The 25904-nt window shown below is 36.6% G+C and overlaps 1 protein-coding gene and 1 long non-coding RNA gene across 4 annotated transcripts in view; one reads left to right on the top strand and one right to left on the bottom strand.

Moving 5' to 3' along the window:
- The window catches only part of EPHA3 (EPH receptor A3), a 206701-nt gene that overhangs the window by 35268 nt on the left and 145529 nt on the right, over positions 1-25904 (top strand). The gene's annotated exons all lie outside the window — the stretch shown is intronic.
- LOC116782066 lies at positions 884-24163 on the bottom strand. Of its 2 annotated transcripts, none has more exons than XR_004355112.1 (3): positions 24060-24163; positions 23784-23895; positions 884-9000 (listed from the first exon to the last, which is right to left on the bottom strand). It is a non-coding gene; the product is annotated as an uncharacterized LOC116782066 (long non-coding RNA). The 2 variants fall into 2 exon arrangements; XR_004355113.1 differs by lacking the exon at positions 884-9000 and adding an exon at positions 21914-22149.

Here is a 25904-nt window from a genome sequence, read left to right as displayed (position 1 = left end):
AAAATCGTAGGGAATACTGGGTAAATCTGGGCACTTCCTTGGCTACAAACTGGTCACCAAGGAAGGCCTAGACTAAACTACCACATCACCTGAGGTTTTGAACTTTGAATTGTGATTTTCTTTTTTTACCATATCATTAAGCATGTCTCAAAAATATAAAGAGTCTTCATATTTGGAGACCAATAATGTGTGTGACTGTTGGTGCTTTGCTCCCTGGACTTGATTTTCAGGTTTTCTGTAAGGTATTTTTGAGCAAAAGTTCTTTAATCTCCTATTAATGTGACCATTCTAAACTACAAGGTAGTGTTTACTGTGGTGGTCTTTGTAAATAGGAATGGGGTGCCAGTAAAGAGCTTCAGGAAGGAAATTTTGTTGCTTAACTAGTAAACCACTGTTCAAGGAGTGTTTCTCTGGAATCATTAACTCAGTTTAATAGGGTATTGGGAGCTACAGTTGCAGAAAAGTTTTGTGAAACTCTATCATTAGGCCCTCCAAAGACCTGTCAAAAGTGTAGCTTGCAGCAATATCCAAGTATTTGAATTTTTGTGACTAACTGTGACCATTAGTCTGCATCGCACAGAGTGGAATTTGCATAGAGTAGAATACTATGGCACTTGAAAAATAAGTTGCAATTTTCAAAAGACATCACATTTCTTTAGTAGGTGGAAGTGTAGCTGGATTTGACTCAAGACAGAGTTTCAGTTCAGCAAATACCAGTGTCTGAGTTTGGTGGAATTGTCTGAGCAAAAAGCTGAAAAAAGCAGCAAAAATGAAACATTTCAGCAGGTGAGTGGGATCATTTTAGAAAGAATTTTATCATTAGAAAGCATTTATCATGGAGGATGAGGACTGTTGGCCCTTTTAAAATATTTTTAAATATAAGACTTTGGATTCCTCAACAAAACCATATTTAATTTTAATTTCTACTTGTAGTATATGATCTATAGGCCTTGCCCCTGATATGTTTATGGCTGATAACATTTATCAGCTGTAAGAATGAGACATCACATTTGAGTTTTAGCATTTTACTTACGTGTATTTGACTTAGAGTGCTGTTGCATCTCCTTTCATGGACAAATAATTGTATATCATAAGTCAGAGAACCTCAGAAAACAGCATCTCATTGGTGTGCGCCTTTTATGGCTTTGAGTTGAGACTCAATTTCTTCCATTCTTAAATTTTCATGACTCAGATGTGACTTCAGCGTAAAGGCCGAACATGAGCCTCCATAGAATATTTTTGTAGGAACAAAATAGTTACGTTGTATTTCAATCACATCCATAGCTGTTAAAGTTCCTATCATTGAAAAATTTATGGACAATATTACAGGGGAGGACTGTAGTGTGATAAGAGAGCACAGGATATTAAAAGAGATTATATATCAAAAAAAGGGGGAGATTTACTGTACTCAGGAACACAGCATGGATGTGGAAAAATGAAATGGAAAATTAGCTTGCAGATAAAAAACTCCAAACAGTTGAAGGTCAAACACTGACAAATTTTGCATTTGAGTGATAGATGGCCTTTGTCCGTTCCCCAGTGTTTCTCCTGCTCTCGTGCTTCCTGCACAGTGGCCAGGAAGGCCGAGAGAACTCCCTTAGTCCTCTCCTAAGGCAGCCTGTGGATCCCTTTGTGTCTGGGCCATGGTTAATAGAGGCAGCAGTGCAATATACGTTTTTCCTGGCGTTCCTGAAAAGTGAATTTCAGTCTGTTCTCCTCTTATGAAATATAACAGCTGGGCAGGGGGGGATAATCTGCCTTTTTGTCTTTTAGCACCAGCCCGTCTTTTTCACCGTGATTATGTGTTTCTCTATGTGTATCGACACCACAGTTCACAGTATCTCTGAATTTGTTCCACTTTGTCATAGATACCTGATACTTCATTGTCCTGTGGTTTTTAGCCTCCTTGTGCAAATGCAATGAATAGGATTTTATCTTTTCTTTCCTTTGTAAATACTTATTACTCAAAGCAGATGTTTTTGTGACAAATAATTTGAGGATGTAACGTGGAAGAGACATGAAGTAAAGCTTCTTGAGAGCAGCATTTCTGGCGAAAAAGTAGAGGCATCTGGATGAAAAAATAATCAAAAACGTTGGTGTCATCTTAGCTGGAAAAACAAATATGTTTATTTGAGAAATTTACTGACAGAAATTTATTTAAGATGACTGTGACATTACAGTGGAGTTTGCAGTATAGTTGATTATACTAATTTGTTTATGGTAAGATTTCATTAGTTTCTAAACAATCTCTAAATGTAATGAACAAGGATGAATATTTGTAGGTAACCTCCCGTACTAAAAACGAGTGCTGTGAGGACTATAAGAAATGGCTCTGGATCAAAAGGAACAGGTGGATCAGAAACAGGAGGAAATCTTTCAGAGACCAGTACAAAGCTCATTCCTTACCCTCCCACCCCAATAGCTTTATAGCTATGAGGAATGTGGTTGGTAAATAAGAGAAGAAACACTGTGCCTTACCATGGTGCTGCTGGAAGTGGTGTGTGTTAGAACATTTTGTGTTCTTGGATCCCCCACCAAGGTATTTCACCTCCCTGTTCCTAAAAATGGGAGGTGTGTGGCTGGTGCTTCAAGCAGCAAAGTTGTATTTCAACACTGCTGTAGAAAGCAACAGCATAGAATATGTCTTCAACTTATTTTTGCATCTCTCTCCTGTTACCCAACACATAAAATATATAAAACTGTAGTTGGAAGAACTGAGGCCATAAATGGATACTCCACACACGGGTAGACCCCCACACCAGTAGCAGAGAATGGAAACAAGAGTCAAATACATTCTCTGAAGGACTGATCTCTACTAGTTCCATCTTATTAGTCATAGAGCTGCTGGAGCAAAATGTGTGAAATTAGTGGAAATCTGATTAGTAATCTACATATTCAATAGTTTACCTCAGCTATTTAAATCTTACTGAGGTTATTTTGGAAAGAAGCCAATGGATTTCTGAAGCTTGGTCAGAGGGTGCACTTTGTGGCATTTAGTTGGTTTTTAGCTTTTTCATAGGGAATTTGTGGAATGTAGCTGCAAGAAAAACGATTGAGCTGTTTCTGCTTGTTCGGTTTAGCAACCAATATGTAAGTATGGCTGGAACAAGCTATTTGTTTCAACTTAAGCCACTCTCTGTTCTTTCAAGGAATGCGGTCGTCTTCCTGCTTGGTTTTCTTTTCAGTACCTACCTCATTTCAGACCTTGTAACCAGGTTCCACACAAAACAGCAAAATAAAATGGGAAGTAAGCCACTTTTCTATCCCTGGATGGAACAGGTTGAATTCCCTGAAGTACATGTTCGTATATGTTGTACAGCCTAATTTTAAAACTCCAGTTAATGGGAGTCCTTTGGGAGATCTTTTCTTGACCAGCTTTGTATCTCTTGCTCTTATGAATTATTGCTGATAATTCAGTCTCTTGTTTCTTAATGGGATTTTTTTTAATGAGTGCTATGTGAATTTTACCCTGGTGAATCACGTGAAGTAAGTCCTTTTGTATTCCTTTAAATGGCTGTCATATGATATTTTAGTTTTACTTTGTTTTAAGCGAAAATATGTAGCTCTCTAACTCCAATTTCTTGTATCAGTCTAACCGATTTCCATTTTTTCTTTGGTTTCTTTGTCAGTGTTGAACCCTTTGTGTTTCTAATAGTAAAAACAAAGTCGGCTGGTCAGTCCCTTGGTTTGAACTGATAGTTATGATTTGAAGGAATCTAGAAAGTTTTTTATCCATAATAAGTTATGATCCACAATGAAGAAAAAGTCACATGACTATGAGAATATGAATATGAATTAACAGTGGTTGCAAAGGGACTGCTTGAATGGAATGCAGTGAATCATATAGAACGCTTAAAAAACCCATAGTTCTTTTTTAAAAGAATATTTATTAATTATTTAATAATTGCTTGGATTCAATTTGTACACAAAGCTGAAATTACACTGATCTGTGGTAAATTAAAAATATGGAGATAGTAAAAAAGGGATTTATATTGATTTGGTTAATATTTGATTATATAGTAAGCAGGAATGCCAGACACTGTTTATGACTTGAAGGGAAAATATCTGTTTCATATTTGATATAATCTAAGGAAACCCTCCTTGTTCTGAGTACATAAGAACCCTTCTAAGTTTGGGCCTTGACAACTTGATTATCTGTGACTCCAGCATATTTGAATTAGAGAACAACAGGAAATTTCATGAGTCTTTTTCATAAATATTTTAAAGTAATAACTATAGTCTTAAACTCTGCGATTAAAAAATGTGATTGTCCGTAAAAAAGCAAATTAAACCAGTACAAGATTTAAACAACTGATTTCAACGTAAACTGGTTGCTGTCTAACTGAACTTGTATATTTCCATTTTATGGAAATTGGTGTCTTTTCATTTGCCACTTTAAAAACACAATGTGACAAATAGAAAACAAAGTTGTTTTGTTCTAAACACCTCATTTTTTTTATTGTTTCAGTGATTAGCATGCAGATGTTTCTAAATTCATTTCATGATTTTTAAAGACTGATATTAATTCTTCTGTTGCATATACAGCTGAGACACTAATTTCTGTTTGCATATATCAATTTAGAATTCATGTGTGGTGTCAGGAAAGAAGAACCGTGATCACTGGTATTTATACTACCTATTAGTTTTAGTGATTGGAAAACTTTGTTTATGACAAGATGTTAAGAATAAAATCCTTCTGCTTTGAGGAGCATTTAGCAGTCTATACCTCACATTGAAGTTGTGTGTCATGGATAGAAAAGAGCTGAGAGATGAGTTTAATACCTTTGTTTTCTCCTTGTGGAAATAAAAGTTGAAAACGTCATTTGATTTCCAAAACTTAGTCTCCCATGGTTGTATTAATTCTGTCTTGAAGGACCTGGAGATACCTATTCTAGAGAGGTATTCTCCAAGTTGTAAAGCGCTTCCTTTCTCCTTATAGCAAACACAAGTAGATTGGTAAATAAATTTAGCAGTATAAGATCCATAATAGTAAACCAGCCACAACAAAGTTTGACACAGAACTGAGATGACACATGACTGCCAGGTCTCTCCACAACAGGGAATTTTTTGTGTAAAATTGCAGGTGTTCCATGATCTGAACACATTGACGAAACATGCAAATGAAAGTCCCGGAACATATGAAATATTTTGATAATAATCACTTTATACCTGCAGTGTTAAACAAGCTGGATCAACTACAATCACAAGACACTTGAATGACATGGCAGCCACGAGGATACCTTATAGAGGAAATGAATTTGCATTCTTCCCTTTTCTGTATCCATTCTCCAGCATTCCCACTTTTTCAGTTGACTTGTCTGAAGGCACAGATACAGGTAGTTTATCCCATGCAGTTCATCAGGAGATGCCCTAACACAAAATAATATGGTGCAAAGATAGCCTGTGCAGCTCTCTCTGTAAGTCAGGTGGGGATACCAAAGCACTCATAGTTCTGTGAGATGATCTGCACCTTCATCACTCACCCCTTTGGATTCCACTGCAATTAATGAGCATGCTGTCTGTAGAATTAAACAGATACTTCTGAATTTGGAGGAGCAAGTGTTTAATGAATTCATTTTCGTTGTTTTTTTTCTATTTTAAAGGAATTGCACTGCAATCTTTGATTTTTTTTCTCATCATGTTTGTGAAACTTAGTAAGGGCCAACTTAGAACACGTTAGTTTGCGTTGTCTCCTGTCTAAAATCTGTAGATGATGAAGAATTGTGTGTCAGCTTTAGAACTGGTCACACCATGTAAACTTCATTAATATTTTAGGAATATCTGAATTTAGTAGAAGAGCTATTTTGTGATTAATGCTTTAAGTAACTATCCAGAAGACAGCTTCAATTCATCTTTTCCTGTGTGTGTGTTTTCTTTTTAATAATGTCTTACATTTTGTTCGTTTTGTTTCTGAATCTAACTTTTTTTTTAAAATATCTGCTTTGATATTTTTTGTTATTTGAATAAAGAAAGTACATAAACATACCCTTGGCTCCCAAGGCTTCACAACTTAGCTGGTCTGGTTCCTGCATGACTTGCACTGTTAACTGAACAGTGAAGTATTTTTTGTCCCTATGAGGTCTGATGTTTGAGAGACTGAATAGAGGAATTCGTAGATGGTTTTTTTCTGAGTAAGCAATACTTATAATTTGTGCATTAATAGCTCTGGCTACTGTTACATACTTTCTGTTGTCTCAAAAGTGAAGCTTGTACTGTGTTCCCAAACTGGAGAGTATTTAGGAATTATCAGTAGTACATACACTTGCTTTTTTTTGAGGTATATGTGTCTTCTCCTGGAAATCTTCAGGGTGGGTTTTCCTTTTTTTTCATCAGTTTTTATTTCAAAGCTGTAATTTAAGGAGTTAAAGCAACGCAACAACATAGGAGGTACATTCATTACAATTAATGGAATAAGGCTCCAGTTCTGCAAAATCATCTACAGCTTCATCACTGACCCCTTTGGATCCCACTGGAATTAATGAGTTTGCTGTCTGTAGAATTAAACAGATACTTCTGAGTTTGGAGGAGCAAGTGTTTTATAAATTTTGGGTTTGTTGTTGCTGGGAAAGTTCTCTTCTTGTCTCCAGAAGGAGTCAGAACTTTAATAGGGAAAGTTTAAGGGACTAAACCAGCTTTAGTTTTGGAGCATCAGAACTTACTTTGAGGTTGAGAGAGGGGAACTGTGCTTTTCTAAGAACCTTGTTTGGCAGCCTTAACGTGAGGCTGCATGTGCTGACCTTATCTCTGAAGTTTTTCCTGTTAGCAAACTTTGTTGTCAGGCTAGGAAATACAAGGGCATGGTTAAAAAAAGAAGGAACCTTGTTGACATTTCACTGGAAATTTTTAAAACATCAGAAAACTTCTAATGGGAACGTTAAATGTTGGCATCGTATTAAAAAAAAGAAAAAGTAATCTTGAACTAATTTAAAGTCCACAATTAGCTGGGATCACAGGTGGAAAGAAGAAGTTTTAATGATAGCCTGGCCCAGGCCTTGAGGTAAATTATGATAATTATTCATAACTGCTATTTTTGGCTTGCTTGCATTTGTCCTAGACCTCTGCCCAAGGAAACAATTTGAAATAATAAGTGTGTAAGTGCACTGACAATGATGAATGAATCAAATGCATCTGGTGCCAAACACGGATCTTGATAAGAAGCAGATAACTTTGGGAACTGTGGATTTTTTGTTTTTAAATTTCAGAGACTGGAAACAGTTTGTTCTTTTTTTTTTCCCTTCTTTTTTTTTTCAGACTGATATGTTCAACATAGAAAATTACCACTCATTGGGCCATGATCAAAGTGCAGCTTGGAATTCTAGCATTGGTAACATGAAACAGGTCTGCACACTGTGTATGCAACTATTCAGGGCAAAGAAAATGAAGGGGGGTGTTAAGGCAAGGAACATTTTGAACACACAGGTCAAAAAAGCCAAAAGTTAATGTTACAATAGCAAAAATGCGTTGCTTACCTTACGCAGGTTGCAGACACATTTTATCTGAATATTCAGCAGTGTAAATACAGCTGTGTGTCATTATTTAGGGCAAAGCAAAAGCAGACACAGTAAGATGCTGTTTGGATTCCTGTGTTACAACTCAGTTAAAAATGCCTCTGAAGCCTTCAGGGGTGTTTGTTTCTTTCTCTGGCTTGAATGCTCAGTTTTTCATCTGTGTAATTCACTTTACATGGGTTTAGGTGCAGGTGAACATGATGCTCTTTTTAAATTAGGAATTTTTAATGAAGAGGGGAAACAACTCATTTCAGTTAGAATACCCTTGTCTTCTGGGCTTCTACACCAAGTTAGCACATTTTTATCTTGTTGGACCAGTGAAAGAAGTGTTTAGTAGTTTTTAATTTGTTCATAAAAAATTGATTAAAACATTGATTAAGGCACTGCTCAGGTCAGTGACTCAATTAATTGAGCTGTGACCAGCAGTCTCTCAAAGATTATTTGGCATCTACTTATTGCCTTGAAATTATAACATTGGGAGTAAAGTTCTCTGCAACACATGTGGCTGTAAAGAAAGATTTTTCAGGCTGAAATGCAAGTTATACATTTGATGGAAGAGCTGAGAAGCTGAGACAGCTGAGCTGTTTATTCACTTTCGTCTCTGATTTTCAGGTAAAATTCTTACAATTGAGGATTTAAATTTTGCAGCTTGTTGGATGCATTGTCTTTTAAAGGAGTTCCTTGGTGACATGCATTTGACCTTAAACTCAAACAGGATGTGTTTAATAAGTCTTCCAGTTTTTAGTTAGTCTTTAACCATCTGCTTCTGTATATAATTGTTTTTCTAGTGATTTTCCCATTGTGAATCCTAATATTGCTCATAAAACTTACAGCTGTTTGGGTAGTGCAACTGAACTCTAATGTTGTGATATCTGAGTTTTGAGATGTAACAAGATGCTTTTGGCAGAATATGGATCTAGAGAAGTTTTTAGCCTATCTAAGCAAAATCCCTGCTCCTAGGAGAAGTTCTGATAATATGTTTGCATGATCAGATATTTTTCCTGTAAATCTCTTCAATGGCCATGTCCAAATTGCCTAAAATCATGGAAGTTTTTTTGTTTCCTTGCTTGTTCTTTAATCTCACTGGTCTCTGAATCTGCTGCTTGGTCTTAATGTGGGGGGAAGAAAAAGAGAGAAAATATTGTGAGTAACTGTATGTTCAGTCTTTATTTGATCAGTTCAGAAACTTAAAAACCGACAGGGAGCCAAAGGATTAAATGCTGACTCACTGCACATGCACCATTCAACTTGTACACTCAGAGGCACAATGTCTAACTAGTAAAGGTCATTTTTACTCAACAGGCATCCTAAGATATATCTAAATAGATCCTGCATTCCACTGTACAAAATCCAGGGGACCCTTGACCCGTGGCCAAAAGCTGGAATACAACTTTTGGTTGCCTTGTAAAACTGTCTCTCTCCAGAAGTATCTGAATCCGGAGCAGATCTTGCTATTCATCAGGATTTCCCACTCCTCTGGAACACAGAGGTCCTGTGGGAAAGAAGATACATAATCACCTAATTAGGTGGTATCATCATGTGTGTGCACAGTGGAGCAGAGTTACATTTCCATGTCTCAAAGAGCATCCAGTTGGTTGACATTTCAGTGGCTTTGTGAAAAATGAGAGGAAATGATGTTATTTTCTGCAGTCCTGTCTTTTCAAAGGTCTGGTGGGGCTGGTTCCTTTTAGTAGGTGTTATGAGCTTTTCAGTGAAGAGTTTTCAGCTCTGGAATCAGCCCACCATTGATTTGTTTTCTACACTCTCAGGATCTTTTGACCTATAGGGAAAACTCAGATTCTTGACTTATCTCTGCTTCCACCAGTACCACTTGATGTTCCGTGGAACATGAGGAGAGGGTGGTGTTTTTGGTAGTGAAGGTGATAGCTGATAGTGCATTAATTTTTAAATTACGGTGATTGGATCACTGGAAGAATGCCTTTTTTAAAACTGGAAGGAGCAAGATAACGAAAAAATAGGTTGTGAGCTTTTGTAAGTTGTTCAAGCTGTGTATAATCGCAAAGTTTATGTGAGTTTTTTACTTTCTTGAAAGCCTTGCCACATGTTGCAAAATGCTAATGCCAGCTCTGTTCTTCATTCAGCTGTATTTTCTTAAAATGGCTTAAAATGTAATGAAGCTCAGGCTGTTTTGCCAGTGTTACTGAATCATATTTGAGCTTAAATTCAGTAGCTTGTTCCACAGATTGCCCACAAATTGCCCACAGATTGCCCACAAATGTCCTGTGGCATCTTGCCTTCATAAGCGATGGCATCAGTCTCGTGTCCATTGTCATTTCTTTTGCAGAGTTTCAGAAATTATTCTAGTATGCACTAATTTTCTCATTTCACACTTTTCATCTTCCTTCACTGCCCACTGAGACCCCAATCCTCTAAAATTTATCTGAGTCTTACCTGTTGGTTTAGGACCCAAAAAGTGTCAGATTGGCGTAAAAATCTTACTGGACCCTAAAAAAGTATAAAATGACTTTCTGCAGCCAGTTTCTTATTCCCTAAATGCCTGATGAGGCTCATGTGCATCATGAGTTACATGGAGTGTATTGTACTAGTAAAATATCACTTATCTCAAGACACCCTTATCTTTTTGCTGAATTTGGATGGCATGAAAACACCTTGTGAAAAAGGCTGAAAGCCTTTGCTTTTAACGTGTTTTTAGAGATATTCTTGAGCAAATGTTCATACCTTCTGAAGCAAATGCTGCTACCAGCATTACCTCTTTGTCAAGTATGTACTTTGCCCTCAAAAAAGGATTTTTTTCAGAAATTTCAGTTTGTTCTCTTCCTATTAGCTGTGGCTTTGTAACAGTTCAATTCTGCTGTTCTTTGTCCTAGCTCATAAAAAGGAATATTTAGGAGATTTTTCATTGTAGGTAGATGTGTTTCTCAGTGAAGTTCCTTGGTGCACATGTTTATAGCAGGTTTATTTGCTATCCAAAGAGGTGAGTCTTGGTGAATATTTCTCTTTAATTTGTCAATGGGGTCAAAATGATGCAAGTATGGATTTCTCAGCTTATGATTAGTAAGACCAATTGATACTGCTGGTAATTAAAGCATGAAAATTGTATTGGGAATGCCTGCTGTTCTCAGTAATGTATTTGTTAGTAGAAATGTGGCAGATTCCCTTTCCTGGTGTCACAATGTAAGGGCAGAGATCTGTGGAAAAAGAATTGACTACTGAAAGTATCAAATGTGAACTAATGAGGGGGAATGATGTTTTCTGGGGGAAAGAAGTGAGTGCTCTCATGCTGAGTAAGAAAAGGCAGAATGTTTGTCAGAGGTTTTTGTGTGTTTTTTGAACTTACCATAACTTATGTTTAGTTCTCGAAGGTTTTTTAATTTACTTTTTTTAATTATTTTCTACATAAAAGTAGTGATGCTGCAAGGATTTGAGAGCTTAGAGCTTTATAGGCCTAATTTACTTACTGGGAAAAGAACTGAACCCTGAGTTGAGGGGGGATAACTATTCTCTTTTGTAACCATTTAGAAAAAATATTGAATTTTCAATGCAATGAAAATAAGAAGCTTACCAGACTTAAATAACTAAATAATCTAGCCTACAAAGACTTTTTAGTGGTCCCAAAACTAACTGGATTTTTATAGACCATAGAAATAAGAGTAATTTATTCTTTACCTATAAAATTAGGCTTCCAAAGTCACATCTATATACAGCATTTCACGTGATTTTTGTTTTGGCTCAGGAAAATACTTTGTTGTAAATTGTCATGTAATTTGAAGTTACTGAATTTTTTTTCTATTATTTTTTACAGTGTCTTAATTTCCAAAAAAACAAAGTGAGAAGGATAATTTCTCTGAAGCAACAGGATCTGGTTCTTTGCAGATGGAAGCATAGTGTAAATAAAAGGTTTCTTTGAGGAGGAGGAGGATATGACAAGGTGTTCTTTGTGGTGGATAAACCTATTTATTGTTACTGTTGAAAGTGTCACAGTCAGTCTGTGGACTAAGATAATAGCTGCCTCAAAGTTTATTGGGCATCTTTTATGCCTGCTAAGAGCTGCACAGACATTGAGGATGGTGATGTGTGGGTGGGGTTTTTGGTAGTAGGTTTGGTTTGGGGTTTTTTGTTTTGGTGATGGTTTTTATATGACCTTAAGCATTAAAACCTAATGGTTCATCCACTATCCCTGCTGTTCATTGCCATGCCAGGAGCTCATTTTTTGCTTACCCATCATCAGCTGTTACCAGCTGCCTAATCCTGTTGCCTAAAAGCAAAGAAAATTCTCTGGACAATTTTAATATAGTAAGGTTGAGAGAGGTCTTTAATTATAAAGTTCTTTAAGGTGCACTAAATATATAAGCCCAAGCATATAGGATAGCTTTTTTTTAAATAATAATACTAGCTATTATCATATCTAATAGGATACACCCAGCCTGATAATTGTCTGTCCCCAGGACCTTCCTCAGGCCGAATTGGGTGGGTGGTCTTCCACAACCACTGTTTCCTCCCATTCTTTGTCTTCCTCAGGACTTCTGTCCTGCTTGGAACAAATTCAATGATTCTGGGCCTTCTAAATGGCTTTAACTAAAGTTATATCAAGGACTGTGCTGGGAATATCTTGTTCTGGTACACTCTCTACAGACTAGATGTCTTTTAGCTTGCTAAAAAATCTCTTGTCTATTGAAAACCTTGACGAGAAACATGAAACAATCTTTTAGAATTTGGTACAAAAGTATTTCATTAAAAGCTCTATCCTAAAATTGCTAAAAGATGGTAAAAGCTACGTTAAAATCTATATACTTAGGGATCTTAAGGCATCAATCGCACTGGTTTGCAGTGCAGGGCAGAGCTGAGATGCTGGGAAGGAGAGGACACTGGCAGAAGCATCCAAGTGCTGCTGACAGCCTGATAATTAACATGCAATTGTTTGACCGAACTCAGCCCCTCTGTGCTGCTGGTGCAGCCCTGGACAACAAAAGTCACACGTGTCCTTCCTAAGCTTCATTAACTCCAGAAGAGAAAGTGCTGCTTTGGCATATTAATTAGCTACCATGCTTTCTTTTACTCCAAGTTAACCTTTAGTTGATTAAAATTACTGATAATTGCAAGGCTGTTAGAGGTCTCTTTATGCAAAGTGTGCTTAAAGGGGCTTTGCTGTCAGGGTGAACAGGCAAATGGTTCATATCGTTTGGTTGTGCTTGCCCCACACTACTCTCCTTAAAAAGATGAAGAGCAAACAAGTAGAAAAAAAGAAGCAAAGATAAATCCACAGAATGCGAAAAGTTACTGCTAAGGAAACCAGTTCTTCTTCACTGGAAAATAAATGGAATAGTGAAAGAGTGGGCTGATACGACGTTAACTTAGGGAATATTTTTTTGCCTATTTCCTGCACCGTGTTACAATGTATTATCCTCAGAAGTTATCAACTTTCAGAAAGTTCAATACATTTTTAAAATTTTTTACCTGTCTGCTGAAAAATTTATTGTACTCCCACAAGAAAAGAGTAAGATTTTGGATTGTTTGAAACTTTTTGACTAAAGTAAAACCAAAAAAAGCACAGGTTAAATTACACTGGATCTTAGGGGGTTTTTTTGTATAAATGTTTAACATTGTGCCATATTTCATATTTTTCTTCGCAGGTGTAAGACAAAAAAACCCCAAACTTTTTAAAATTATTTTTTATTACAGCTTTCTTTTTTTTTGGCTTTTTTAGCCAATGAAAGCAAACAATGCTTTCCACAAAATGTTCTTATAACACTTTGCTTCAACTTTACTCCATTATTTCAGTCAAAGAATGGAATTTCTGTATAGAAAATGTCTCCGTTTTCAGAAAATGGTGTCATTAAAGCTGGCTCACTCCATCTGCATGTACAGACATTTGTATTCCAATGTTACAGAAATATCCACTTGAATTTTCTGATTTCTCGTTATTTTAAACCAGGACATCACAGTTATTGTCAACCAGGACATTGATAAAACATGAACTTCTGTTTTGAGAGGTGTTGTATTCTTTTTACTGTGATAATTCGCTGTAGAGAGGCAGAGATTTCTCAAATCTATGCTATAGAATAACATCTACCATTCAAATAGAACACTTTGTATGTGCACAGATGAGTCATTCTTAAATATTCCCATTATGCCTTGCACAATGAAATTGGTCCTTCTCAGTACTTCCACTTTTCATGTAATAAATGTAACAGTAAAAATACTTTTTCCTGAACTCGTCTGCTGCAAAAAAAGTGCTATTATCTCACTTTCAGGAACACTAAACTTTCTTTTTTTTTCTTTAGGTGACCTACTTTGTAGGGTAGATATTTCTTAGAGTTCTTCCTTTTCCCACAGCCAATCTGCCTGTTTTGTTTTTTGTGTAAATCTCAGTTTCTTTGTCACTTAGTGCATTCTAAATAATATTAATTCTAACTAAATCTTCAATTTTCAGTTAGTGCCATATTTTATGATCATAAAACAGAAATACTAACATGGATCTTACGTTTTTCTGTGAGACAGATTTTTTTATACAAATATATACGTAAGTTCATCAATGCAGAGAATAAGATTGTTTTGAAAAATTTAGAAATTAACTTTTGACTGGCATGGTGTTTACCTTGTTGTAAGAGATTTGGGTGATTGTTATTCTGACTGCTAAAAGATGGAAAGCTCAAGGGCATGTGTTGTTTGCCAAAAAAATGTTTAAATATCTAAAAAGAATGTATTTTCTAAAGTGGGAAAGCTCTTCATGATCTGCTACTTTTTCCAGAAGACTTCCAATACAAGCAGCCAGAGTTTTTAGAATGAAGCATGTGACAAAGGGACTTGTGTTATATGACCATCATTCATATATTCTGACTCCTTTTCAACTTGTTCACAAGATTTTATTGTTTTTACTAAGGGAAATTCTATCACACTGATATGGTTATCATCTTTCACTGGCAAAGAAAAGGAAAAAAAAAAAAAAGGCAAAATTGAAGTATTTTTCAAATAATGACCTCAACTACACGATCCCAGAATTAGTAGATGTCCTCCTGTCATTACAGTGTACTCTGTCTTCATTTAATACACTTTTCTCCATCAAATCAGGTGGCTGTGCATACCGTTGGTGACATGGGTTTGGCCACCCCCAAAGTGGTTTGGGGATTTTTTTGTCCTCTGGTGTTTTCGAAGAAATGTCCCTGTTTGTAAATATGTATATATATATATAAAAATTTAATACTTGATTTAAAAAAAAACCCCCTTTTTCTGACATCTATTACCCTATACATTGCAGATGGACCACAGAAATCTGTCAGAACAGCTGGACATGCTTGCTTGTGCTGTTCTTTAGAGCAATGAGAAGTTGTTAAATGCAACCTCATTTCATTCTTCCTTACTTGGATCACCCATGTGCACGTCACCCCAGAATTGCTGTCACGATTGAATTAACACTGTTTAAATAAGGGCTGCCAAGTAGAGCCTGGAAATAGTTAATAGAAATTGTGTTCACTACTATGAGTTGAGAATACTTTTCCCTGCTGATGAAGGATGTCGGGGCCCTCAGGGTACAGACTTGTGGAATAGCAATGCTGTTGACTGAGTCTGAGGAATCATAGAAGAAAGTGTCTGTGCCAGTGCTTTATGTAAGAACAAAAGACAGGTATTCAGCACAGACTCATTTCTCATGCTCTGTGAGATCAGGTTCTCTCATCATAATTTTAAAGAAGGAACTTTGTGACCTGAGATGCTGTAAGTGTAGTAACCAAGTTCCTGATTTCACCTTAAATTCCCCTGCAAGCTGGTGCTGTTTTCCTGATGTTTATGCTGTGCTGGCTGATTGCTGTTGCTGAGATGGACAATTTCACTCGCATGGTCAGATGGGTTGTGCCAGGCACGGGATGGTCTTCTGAGATTCAGAATGAGGTCGCTCCTGTAAATTATGCAGGCAACCAGCAGTGCTGGATGTTAAACTCTTTGCTGCAGTGCATGGAGTTAGACCATTATGGAAGAGTCTAGAAGCTGATTCTGTAGATCTAGATGTCTTTTACCAAAAGGGCTTATGTTGGGTCATAATGAACTGATGATGTGCTCATGGGCAGGATGAATCCAATTTTGCTAAGTCAAAGTTCCCAGTATGTTACTCCTACCAAGTGCAGAAACTTATGCTTCCCCTGGTTAAACTTCATGCTGTTCCTGTCAGCCCATTTCTCCAGCCTGTCAAGGTGCCATGGAATAGAGGTGGACCCCCTGGCTATTATTAACCATTCCTCCCAGCTCTGTGTCATCAGCAAGCTTCTGAGGGTGCACTCAGCCCCACCATCCAGATCATTTACGCATGTTGAACAGGACTGGACTCGTTATTGATGGGTTCCTCGGGTCTTCCCTAGTCCCCTAGGAACTGGCGTTAGCACTTCGTGATTGTTGATCATAGTAGCCACTCCTGTGTCTTTATTAGGGGCTGGAGGTGTTTTTTTGTTGTTTTTGCTTGGTTGGTTGGTTTTGGTTTGTGGTTTTTTGTTTGGGTAGCTGATTTTTTTAGTTTTGGTTTTGGGGTTTTTTTTTTTTGTCCTTGCTCTGGTTTTGGTGTGGTTTTGCCAGGCTGACGTGCAGGTGGATTTTCCCCTGTATCGACTCCCTAGATGGCCACTTTAATGCTGATGCAGGGAGCAGAAGGGAAGGTAGGAGTAGGGCAGAGCAGAATCAGCACTTAAGCTGTTGTAAAGCCACGATTACATTTATCGAGCAAGTTCAATCAGTTTTCCATGTGGTGATTAGAGGTCAGATGCACAGTTCTGAACTCTTCACAAGGAAAAGACATCAGAGATAGAATATTTTGATGAGGTATTTTGTTTGAGGTGTTTTAGTTTCAGCTTGGTGTTGCATTAGTAAGAGTGGTTATTTCTGAAAGACAGTAAGTGAATTTTAATTTATGCCTCAGAACACTGTGTTAGACAATCTTGAAAAACAGAAGCTCGTGTCCAAAATGTCCCATCTTGAATGTTGCAAAATTGTCAGTCTTATTTAAATTGTCATGCTCTGCATGTGGAATTTGACTGCAAAGAACATGATTGTATTGCTTCTATATTCTGTCACAGCCCTCTGATTTAATTAGAGATTGCCTTCCAGCTTTTGGAAAGCTGCAGAAATTTGCTTCTCTCACTCTCTGGCCTCCATTATATCTGTCTGCTTCTTCTCCACACTTCCAAGTGGTTGGGAATATTTCTAGTACAGACTACCACCTTTCTGCCCAGCTTCCATTCTTTCTTTGTATCCAAGTCTCTTATTGATTCAATAACAACTTTCTTTCCTCCTCTCCTTTGTCTGTAATATTTTCTGAATCATACCCACAATTGCATTGGATTTTTTTATGATTGTTCCTTTTCCTTTTCTTTTTTGCAGCAGCATTCTTCGTTAGCTCTTTCTTGTCACTTACTTTGTTGCCTACTCTTGTAAACCTGACAACCTTTTGTCCCCACTTTTTCTCTTCTAGGTTTCTTACACTTTAAACTTTTCTTTTTCTTTATATTTCCCAAAAATCTGTATTTTTGTTTTCTTTCCACTTGGAAAAAAAATATCCTTGCCTTTTGAGAAAGAGCAGTGCAAACAGTTTATAATTTGTTCTGTGCAGTTGGGTTTCTTCTGTAAAAAAATTTGTTCAAGCTGGGATTATTCATAAATATCATTTGAGTGTTTCATGTGAACAAATTTCAGCTGTGGGAGGCTCATGATGAGACTTTGTGTGATTAATCTTACATATTGCATGCTGATTTTTCTGTTTCTTTGCTAATATTACAAAAATGTTGTCAAACTTCTGTCTAGGAAACTGTTTTGCTTGCTTTTCTTGTCTGTCGCTCCTCCACCTCCAGGGAATAAAGCAAGACCATTGCTAAAACCAACATGTAACACTGAAAAAACAACAGCAAAAGTAAACAGAGACTAACTTTGGCCTCTTTTTTTAAGTACTACCTGCTGTTAGTGCAGAGAGAAAATAAAAAAAAAAAAATAAGAAAAACACCTTCTAAACACTCTCAGTAACAAAATTACAGTTTTATACTTGAATTCAAGAACCTGCATAAGTGCAAGGTAAGATAAATCATAACTAAATTGTGCTTTTACTTTCTCCTCACCCTTTTTCAAAGCAAAAGGGTTTTGTCTTTTCTTGTCAGTCTTGCATTTTTTGTGGGAAACTGAGTTTTCCTATATATTGATATAGGGATATAGAGTATGGCCTTTATAATGAAAAATGATGCCTCATTATATAAAAAAAAAGTTCTTGTGTTTTTAACTATTTGGCCTCTCTGTCCACACAATTATATTTGACTGTACTTCTAAGTCTAAGAAATGTCTTCTAAGATTATAGCATAAGTAGACCTGTGAATAATATTTTATTATTTTCTTCCCTAAATCTCTTCATATAGAGAAGTGAAAGAAGTGTTAAATCTGGATAAATTATATTCAGGCTGGTGAAGCATGATTCTTCAGCTTTTTCACTGACGTTTTGTATTCAATTTAAATAAATAATTACTGTCTTATCATTAATGGCAACAGAATGATTTTCCTGTAGGAGGTGTTCTTGTTTATGGAGTGAAATAGGTGCAGTGTGATCACAGTAGACATAGTTTTTCATTTAGTAGGAGATAATGCATTTAAGATTAGCACACCAGAATATTCCAGAATGTTTAGTGCATAAATTATAAAACTTCTAGGCATAAAGTATTTAATATCACCTGCATAAAATACTTTTCTGAGTTCAAAGGTATGTTGCGGGGTTTTTAATTTTAAATCCTACCTTTTAAATTTTTTTTTCTGACAAAATTATACGGATAAACAAATTTGCATTTTTGGTCTGTTTTGGGGGGCAAATTGCTATTTTCATGGTAGAAATGTTCATCTTACCACTTGAAATTTTGGTATATGAAATATGAGACTTGATGGCCTCAAAGATATTGTGCTTATTTAACACTTTTTTTTTTTTTTGCCTAGCTCCTTTGGTTTTGGATGTAGCAGCACTGAGTTTCATCAGTAATAATTTTAATTTATTATTATCATTATAATTTAAATTTAAAAAATGGAACTCTGTTGGAATTATCAGCTTCCTTTGTTCTCCATCTCTTTTTCTGCTGTTGTCAGCTGTGAGTGACATGTAGGTTCAGTTCAAGCTGTGACTCTCATTTCCCAAAACATTGCCAATTGGGTTGTTGGCTCTGGGACATGTGAATATGGAATAGCTATGAAATGCACTTCTGAACTTTGTTGCATATCAGAAAATCTGCATTACTAGCTGTATTTCATGGGTTATAAATCAGCAGTGATCCTCAATTTTTCCTGTTTCTTGTGGCTTGAAGCACATTCCAAGTGTTTTCATGCCATGGGTTTCTCACTGGGTCCCATCCATCTTGTAGAAGAGAGTTCTGATTCCAGCCATGGCAAAGATTCTTGACAGCTCAGGTTCTCTGTGGGCTTTGAATTTTATGCTCACAACATGTTCAGTTGGACCCTGGGAAGCAAGTGAAGATCTGAAAGACAGTTGCCTACATATGGTAGCTTTCCTAACCAAGTATATTAAAATGTAATTTTTATCTCTGGTTTACGGGACTTCAAAGTCTCAACTCACATAGGAAGTCTGTGATGGTCTTATCTCAGAGTCTTGAAATCAAGTGTTTATCAGAAACATAAATAATTTGACACAGTTCCTGACCTTGGGGCAGGAAAAGACCTGGAGGATGAGGCAGCGTGAGGGTTAGTTTGTCTCTCATCCTTTGAGCTGTGATTCACTCATTACTTTTGAGGTCACTGTCAGGACATTTTGGAGGACCATGTGGTCACTGCCGCAAGGGCTGGCAAATAGAGGGTCTCATTGTGTTCTAGTGCTGTGTAAACTTCAACCTTTGGAGCCACAATTCAGCAAAATAAACAAAACAGTAAAATCCTTGTCTGATTTTTTTTTTCCCCGTCTGCAGTCCCAAGTGCAGAGAACTGAGTCAGACACACTCACATATTATTGATACACATTCCCAGCAGGCTTTCATTTATGTTTAGCCCTGTGTTTTGTGGTAAAAAAATCCTTCTTGTGCAGTTGTTTTCATTTTGAGCTTTTCACAGCATGTAATCAGTGTCGCACTGAGAGCAGTGCAAGGTTAATTTTTTTTTTGACCACAGGACTCAAAAGTGAGGCAATTTTGAGTGTTTGAATACAAAACTGCAGTGCTGTTTTACTCAATGTGTTTACATTCAAGGTAGTTATGATAAAGAAATGAAGCTTAAGTAAATAAAGGTAATCTATAAAAATATTTTCAGCATTAGAGCTAATGAGCAATGTTTAGATTTCCAATAATTCTCTGAACCTTATTTAATCTCTGCAATAAAATATTGATACCAATGATAATAATTAGTGTAGTGTATTTCTTGAAGCACCCACTGTAGCATACAGAAAATGAAATACAAGCCTCATGTTTACATATAGAGTCTTATGGAGGAATTTGGCTGGTGGGGTTATAGGTCAGGAGTTTATGTTCCTGCTAATGTCCCTCAACCTCCCACATAGTAAGTATACAAATATAGCTATTAAATGAGATTTGAATTTGAGGTTCTTTGTGAGGCTTCTCTAAAATATGACAATATTTTTAGGGTTGAATGTCTCCTATTCCAGGAGATATTTGACTCCTCCTTGGGCTTACAGTGACCTGTGACCGAGGGGTCTGCAGCAAAAATGCTGTGCCAGACACAGGTAATGTGGTGTGAACAGCAGATTTTTTTCAAGTTTTACTTCGTGTGTTTGTGAACTTTTATGTCATGAGCTTCTGTTCACTCAAAACTGAAATTGTTTGAACCTGAATGCTGCCCAGTGGCTATAAGATTATGATCTACTGATTGGAGGGTTTTTTGTTTCCTTCATTTTTCTTTTTTTAATTTGTTTCTATATGTAAAAATTTGTATTTCTGTGACATGCTTACTTTTTTTCAGTTCTAAATGTGTACAGCTTGTCAAATAATGAACAGAGTGTTTTCAGAAAATGGTGTATCTTCAATGTACTGCTACAGTATAGACCTGTGAAAATTAGCTAATGCCGTTGCTCCTCAAGAGTCTTTGGTTAAAGTCCTGGTTGAGTTACTTCTGTTTATTTATCTCATATTAAATTAGGCATGAGTTCCTCTTTCATCCCTAGCTTGACATAGGAAAAGTAATTGTTTAATAATGTTTTAGAGCCTTGAGAAATCAAGAGCATCTTAGCCAGAGGCTGAGAACTGGGGACTACCTCCAGAATTCCCAGTCTAATTACTTTCTTCTTGTTGAACTGAAATGAGTTTATCTTTAGAAAATGTGAAATGTCAAGCCACGAGTTCCTATATTAAACATATTTTTCAATTAAAATAACTGGAAATATGTGCATAGAACTAACTTTTCCTAATTGTATGGTTAAGAAATTAATTTCCATAGAATTAAAGTAAAAATATAATTATAATTTCTCTTTTGACTCAGCAGTTGACTAAAGAATAATAACCTTTTTGGAGGTATTTTTAACTTAGCCTTTTAAGCATAATGACTATTCTCTGATTTCAACATGTGCTTAGTTTTGAAGACCCTGTATGATAGCTAGATTTAAAAAGTAATACATGTACTATTTTTATTTATTGCCATTTTTTCCAGTACTTCTCAAGGAAGGGATTGGAGGAAACAACATTATGCTTTTCAGGTATATATCATACCTATTTTTGTCTTGTACTCATTGAAGGGAAGGTATGATGGCTGAGACAGTATTTCAGATGTTGTTTTCTTTAGGGAAAGAGTAGGTGTGCTTCCTTCAACAGGAACAAAGAGGCAACTTTAGGAGGAAAAATGCTATATTTTATTGATGACTTAGAAGAAGATCATAGTATTAAGTACTTCACGTATTTTGTTAACAGCAGAGCTCCTGATTGATTTTTAAGAACCTGTTGTTTTAGGTTCAATTACTTGATTCTGAGCTGATTTAGGGAGGTGAGGGCCATGTTAGTCCTTCTGTGAGACCTTTCGTGTACCTAACTGGAAGGACGTTCCATGCGGGTAAGGATGCTGTTCTGAACTGCCTGAATAAAGAGGTTGAAAGAGAAAGTTTTTGTTAAAAAATGGTGCTAAAGATGGAAGCATGGAGATCTGTGAGTGTGTAACTGCTTAGGTAAAGAATACCAAAAAGAGCAATGAGATATGATCTAAGTAAAAACCAAATACCTCTAAATTATGGTAATTACACTGAGCAGGCTTTTATGGAATTGATTTTGGGCTCCAGCTGTCATGGAAGTTCTTTAAGATTTCAAATTAAATTGTTCTCCCATATGAAGTTAGGAAGCATTAGCTGTGTCTCACTCATGCAAATTAAACATTTCCATTTGTAGATTAGTTTTCCATCTGGGTTGTGCCAGGGAGTTGAGGAGGGTTTCAGTGGAATCAAGGCCTTACAGAAGGGACAGAGTCACAGTGCTTGCCTTTTGCTGTCTGCTGTGCAGGATTACATCCAGTGTTGTGATCTTAAAGGGGGTTGTTATCATGTTGGAGGCCACAGATCCTGAAGCTTTTCTCAGAGTCTGGGAAACTGCCCATAAAGACCCTCAGCTCTTTGGAGTTGATGATCATCTTGAGTTGGAGGAAAGACTGCTGCATTCAGCATTAATTACTTTGATAATGATATAGTGCCCTTGCCAACATCAAGTCTGCCAGAGAGCTGAAAATAGGGGCACAAATCTTAGAGCATGTCCTCTATTGTGTTTGCATTCTCAGCCTCATTGTACTCATCTCTCACTCCATACAGAGTTCATCTGCTTGTGAGAGGTCAGGTTGTCCTGCACATGCACAGAAGGATTGCTTGTGGGAGTAAGTATCACTTCTGGACTGGCTGCTGTGGTGTGACTGTTTTCTGGAGTGATCCAGCACTTTCCAAGGAATCAATAATAAACTACCATCTGCCCTGGAAACTTGTGCTGTGTCTTGTCTTTCTACCTGGCCAGTTTATCTTCATTCATGGTCTGTGGAAGACACTGGTTGAAGGCAACGTTGGTCTCAGAGCAGCTGGTGTAACAGTGCTTGGTATTTTTTTTCTGTTCAGTTTTGCACTTGGAAAACAAGCAAATATTGTTTGGATTAAAGAAAAAAAAAAGGCAGCTATGTAAAATGTGCTCGGCACTCTGTATCCATCTTTGGTTTAATCATCTAAGAACAATCAGGTTTTCTGTTGGGAAGTAGTTTTATATGTATTTGTGTTACTTGCCCTTGTGCAGTAGTACTGCCAATTATATTTATTAGCCCTAAATATTAAACAGCTGGAAGAATTCCATTGTATATAAATAAGACATTTGAGACCTGGAAGGATGCCATTCCTAATACAGCAGCTGGTGCTTTTTGCAGTTACATCCAGCACAACACTACTGAATTTCACTGTACATTGATTGTTGTGTTAATGACAATAGGAGAACATGGGGTGGTTTGGGTTTTCTGTAGGAAATGTGTAAAAATACCTTGTTTTGAAAGCCAAACTAGCAAGGAAATGCTATATTATCCACCTGTTTTGTGCATTTTGATGTAAATATTTTTTTATCTGTGTTTTGCTGCCAAATACAAAGCAACAAATTGCAGAGGCTTTTCAAATGTGAAATTTTAAGTGTTCCTGTGCCACAGATGTTTTTCACTTTCTCTGTTGCAGTGGTGTTTTCCCATTTAAGTAATGGTTTCATGCCTCAAAATGCCTGCTTGCTGATGCTTCTGAAAGCATTTGCTAATGTTTTGGGGTTTTTTTATGAAGGCATGACCGACTCTTTGTTAAAGTCCAAGTAATAACTAAAACAATAACAAAAATATTGCCCCACTATTAATTTGTTCCTAATCTATGTATTAGAAAGTGGAGGCATAAATGTGGACAAGCAATATCTTCATATTTCCTAACCAGCAAATAGTTTGGGGAAGTGGATTCTTTCCATTCTTGAATGACTATGCCATGATCATTTCTTTGGAAAGGTTTGCCATCAGTACTTTCGTGGTTACATCCAGTATTAGTGCTTCAGGTGAAAAAGTGATGGAGGACCTGATTATTTTTATCTGTGTTATTATTAACTATGAATAAATTTTTAAAAATAAAAGCCTATTGTTATGAGCCATATGCCTGAAAGTATTATGTGTAACACTGTGTGAAATCATTTCGAATTATAATTACTTAAGAACACATTTTTTTTGCCAGATTGCCACATCCACAGTGTGGGTTGAGTTCCACCTTGGATAAATTTCTCCTTGCTGAACTACCCATTGTACCAAACAGCCACTCATTTCCATCTCTGAAACCAGCTACACTTACAGGCTGAATCTTACCTAGTTTGTGCAATGCTTGTGGAGAAAGGTGCTTTTATGTGAGTGATTGTTCAGTGCAGATTTCCACCGTGGGGACTCTTGTGTTGAGAACTTCCCAGAAAATCTGCTTAACCTGTGAGAGAAATGAGATTGAAACCTGTTTCTCCAGGAGACATGCAGCCTAGAAAAAAACCCCTATAAATGCCTTACTTGTCCAGGCTCTGAATGGGTGTTTGAATGCTGGATTCAGATGTCTTAGAAAGTCAGATGTTTTCCTCATTGTGGTGACCTTTTTACCTCACTGTGATTAAGAGGATTTTGCTTGCAGAAGGGTGAGAATCAGCTGTCCTTACAAGTTTGATGATGAAGTGCTCATCTGTCTGGCAGCTAGAGGTGGGGGGGGAAAGATGGCTTTAGTTATCTTTCTGCAGTTTGATTTTATTATTAGCCTAGTATTCCCATGATAAGGTATGTACTCTTGCTTTCACAATATTGTGTGTATTTATTTGTGCTTAGCATCTATAAGACCGTTGCACTTGTTTTTGTTAACATCATTTATTGCAATGTTTATTTTATTTTACTTCCCAGCTCTTTAAAAACTAAGAGACATTAGTGCATCCAATGCTTCTGGTGGTTTTGTTTTGAGACAGAGGGTCAAGATTTATGTTAAATTATGAATATAGTTTTTATGCCTTGGTGAAATGAGGTTTGTTTACTTGGAAAGAAACTCAGATCACTGTGGTAATATATATTGTGCTAGAGGTAGCACGTGGGACATGGTTCCTCTCCAATTGCCTGTCAGGTCATGTGCCAGAAAACACATGTTCTTGTGAGGAGGAGAAGGTTTTCTTTAAAAAAGGGTAGTTTTCCTCTGGAGGAGAAAAGAGAGTTTTCCTTTGGGGGAGAAAAAAAATAAAAGAAAAAATTATTTTTTTCCCCTTGAGTTTGAATTTCTATTAGATCTGATTCTTTTGGATAATTTGGGATAAATTTCAAGCTAGTTGTGTGGTAAGATGCCAGATCTCAGTTTTGTTGGGGAAGTTTAGTATCTGGATCCTCTTAATGAGTTTCTTATCTCACCTGAGCTCTCAAAAGATATTAATATTTGGTCTTGTCATTCTGAAATATTTTGCTAAGTTATGAAGAAACCCCAGCTTTTAAGTTAAAGCTGTGAACAAAATCTCCTGAATACGATGATGTGCTGTCAGGCGTGCTTTGTCTGCTCCCACAAATGGAAAGACTTCAGTGGGGAACTGAACAGAGAGGGAGAACATGGTGGTAAGAAGAGGTGAATCTTAGACTGAATATTGTTGTGTGTAATTTTATAATAATATATAAACTTCTTTGAACCTTATGTTCTTTCTAACATGCTTATTTTCTGTCACAGTAGAGCTTTTTCATTTATCAGTCCTGACTGGGTAATGTAAAAACATAGGCGGGTAAAACAGCTTTAGGGGAAACTGTCCCAAAATCTGTCTTAAGAGGGTTTATGCAATGGTAATGATAATTTCAGTGTCTGTATAACTTAATCAAAAAACTCTTGCAATGCAACTTCTTCTTCTTTCGTTTGCAACTTAGGAAAAAAAGCTAAAAATAAAAACTGGGCTAGAGCCAGTGCCAGGAGGTAATTTCATTGATTTTTTTGAATGCCAAATGTGGAAAAAAAAAACCCCATGGTACTTTTTAAGTTTCTTAAGCTCCCAAAGCAGATAATTTCCTGTCCTCTGGGCTCAGCTGGTTGGTAATAATGGGTCTTGAATCAGCATCTTTGGTGATGTTGTGAAGAAAGTGTTTTCATATTGATGAGCTGGCCTGGAATGCATTCTTCTAGGATATATGGTCATTACAGGGTTTTTGATAATAGCAAGCTTTAAGAGCTCTGGCATCCTGCTACTATTTTGTTAAGCTTTTATATAGTATGTTGGAAGGTTCCGTTTTTCATTTAGACTTGAATTATTTGATTGCTAATTTCAAGCTGTCCTAAAATGTGTGTTAATTTTTGGTGTTGATTTGATTTCCGCACTTCTCACCAGAATTTTAGCTGTTGTCTACATAAAACTCTCCTTTTATACACTTTTACTTTCAAATAACTGGAAAAGTTCTTTCTCTCTGTATATTGGTTTGAAGTTCAGTAGGATATAT

Source organism: Chiroxiphia lanceolata, chromosome 2 (genome assembly GCF_009829145.1).
Source record: "Chiroxiphia lanceolata isolate bChiLan1 chromosome 2, bChiLan1.pri, whole genome shotgun sequence".
Classification (NCBI taxonomy): Eukaryota; Metazoa; Chordata; class Aves; order Passeriformes; family Pipridae; genus Chiroxiphia; species Chiroxiphia lanceolata.
Note: the sequence above shows the minus strand (reverse complement) of the source record. Positions and strands in the feature narration are given on the sequence as shown.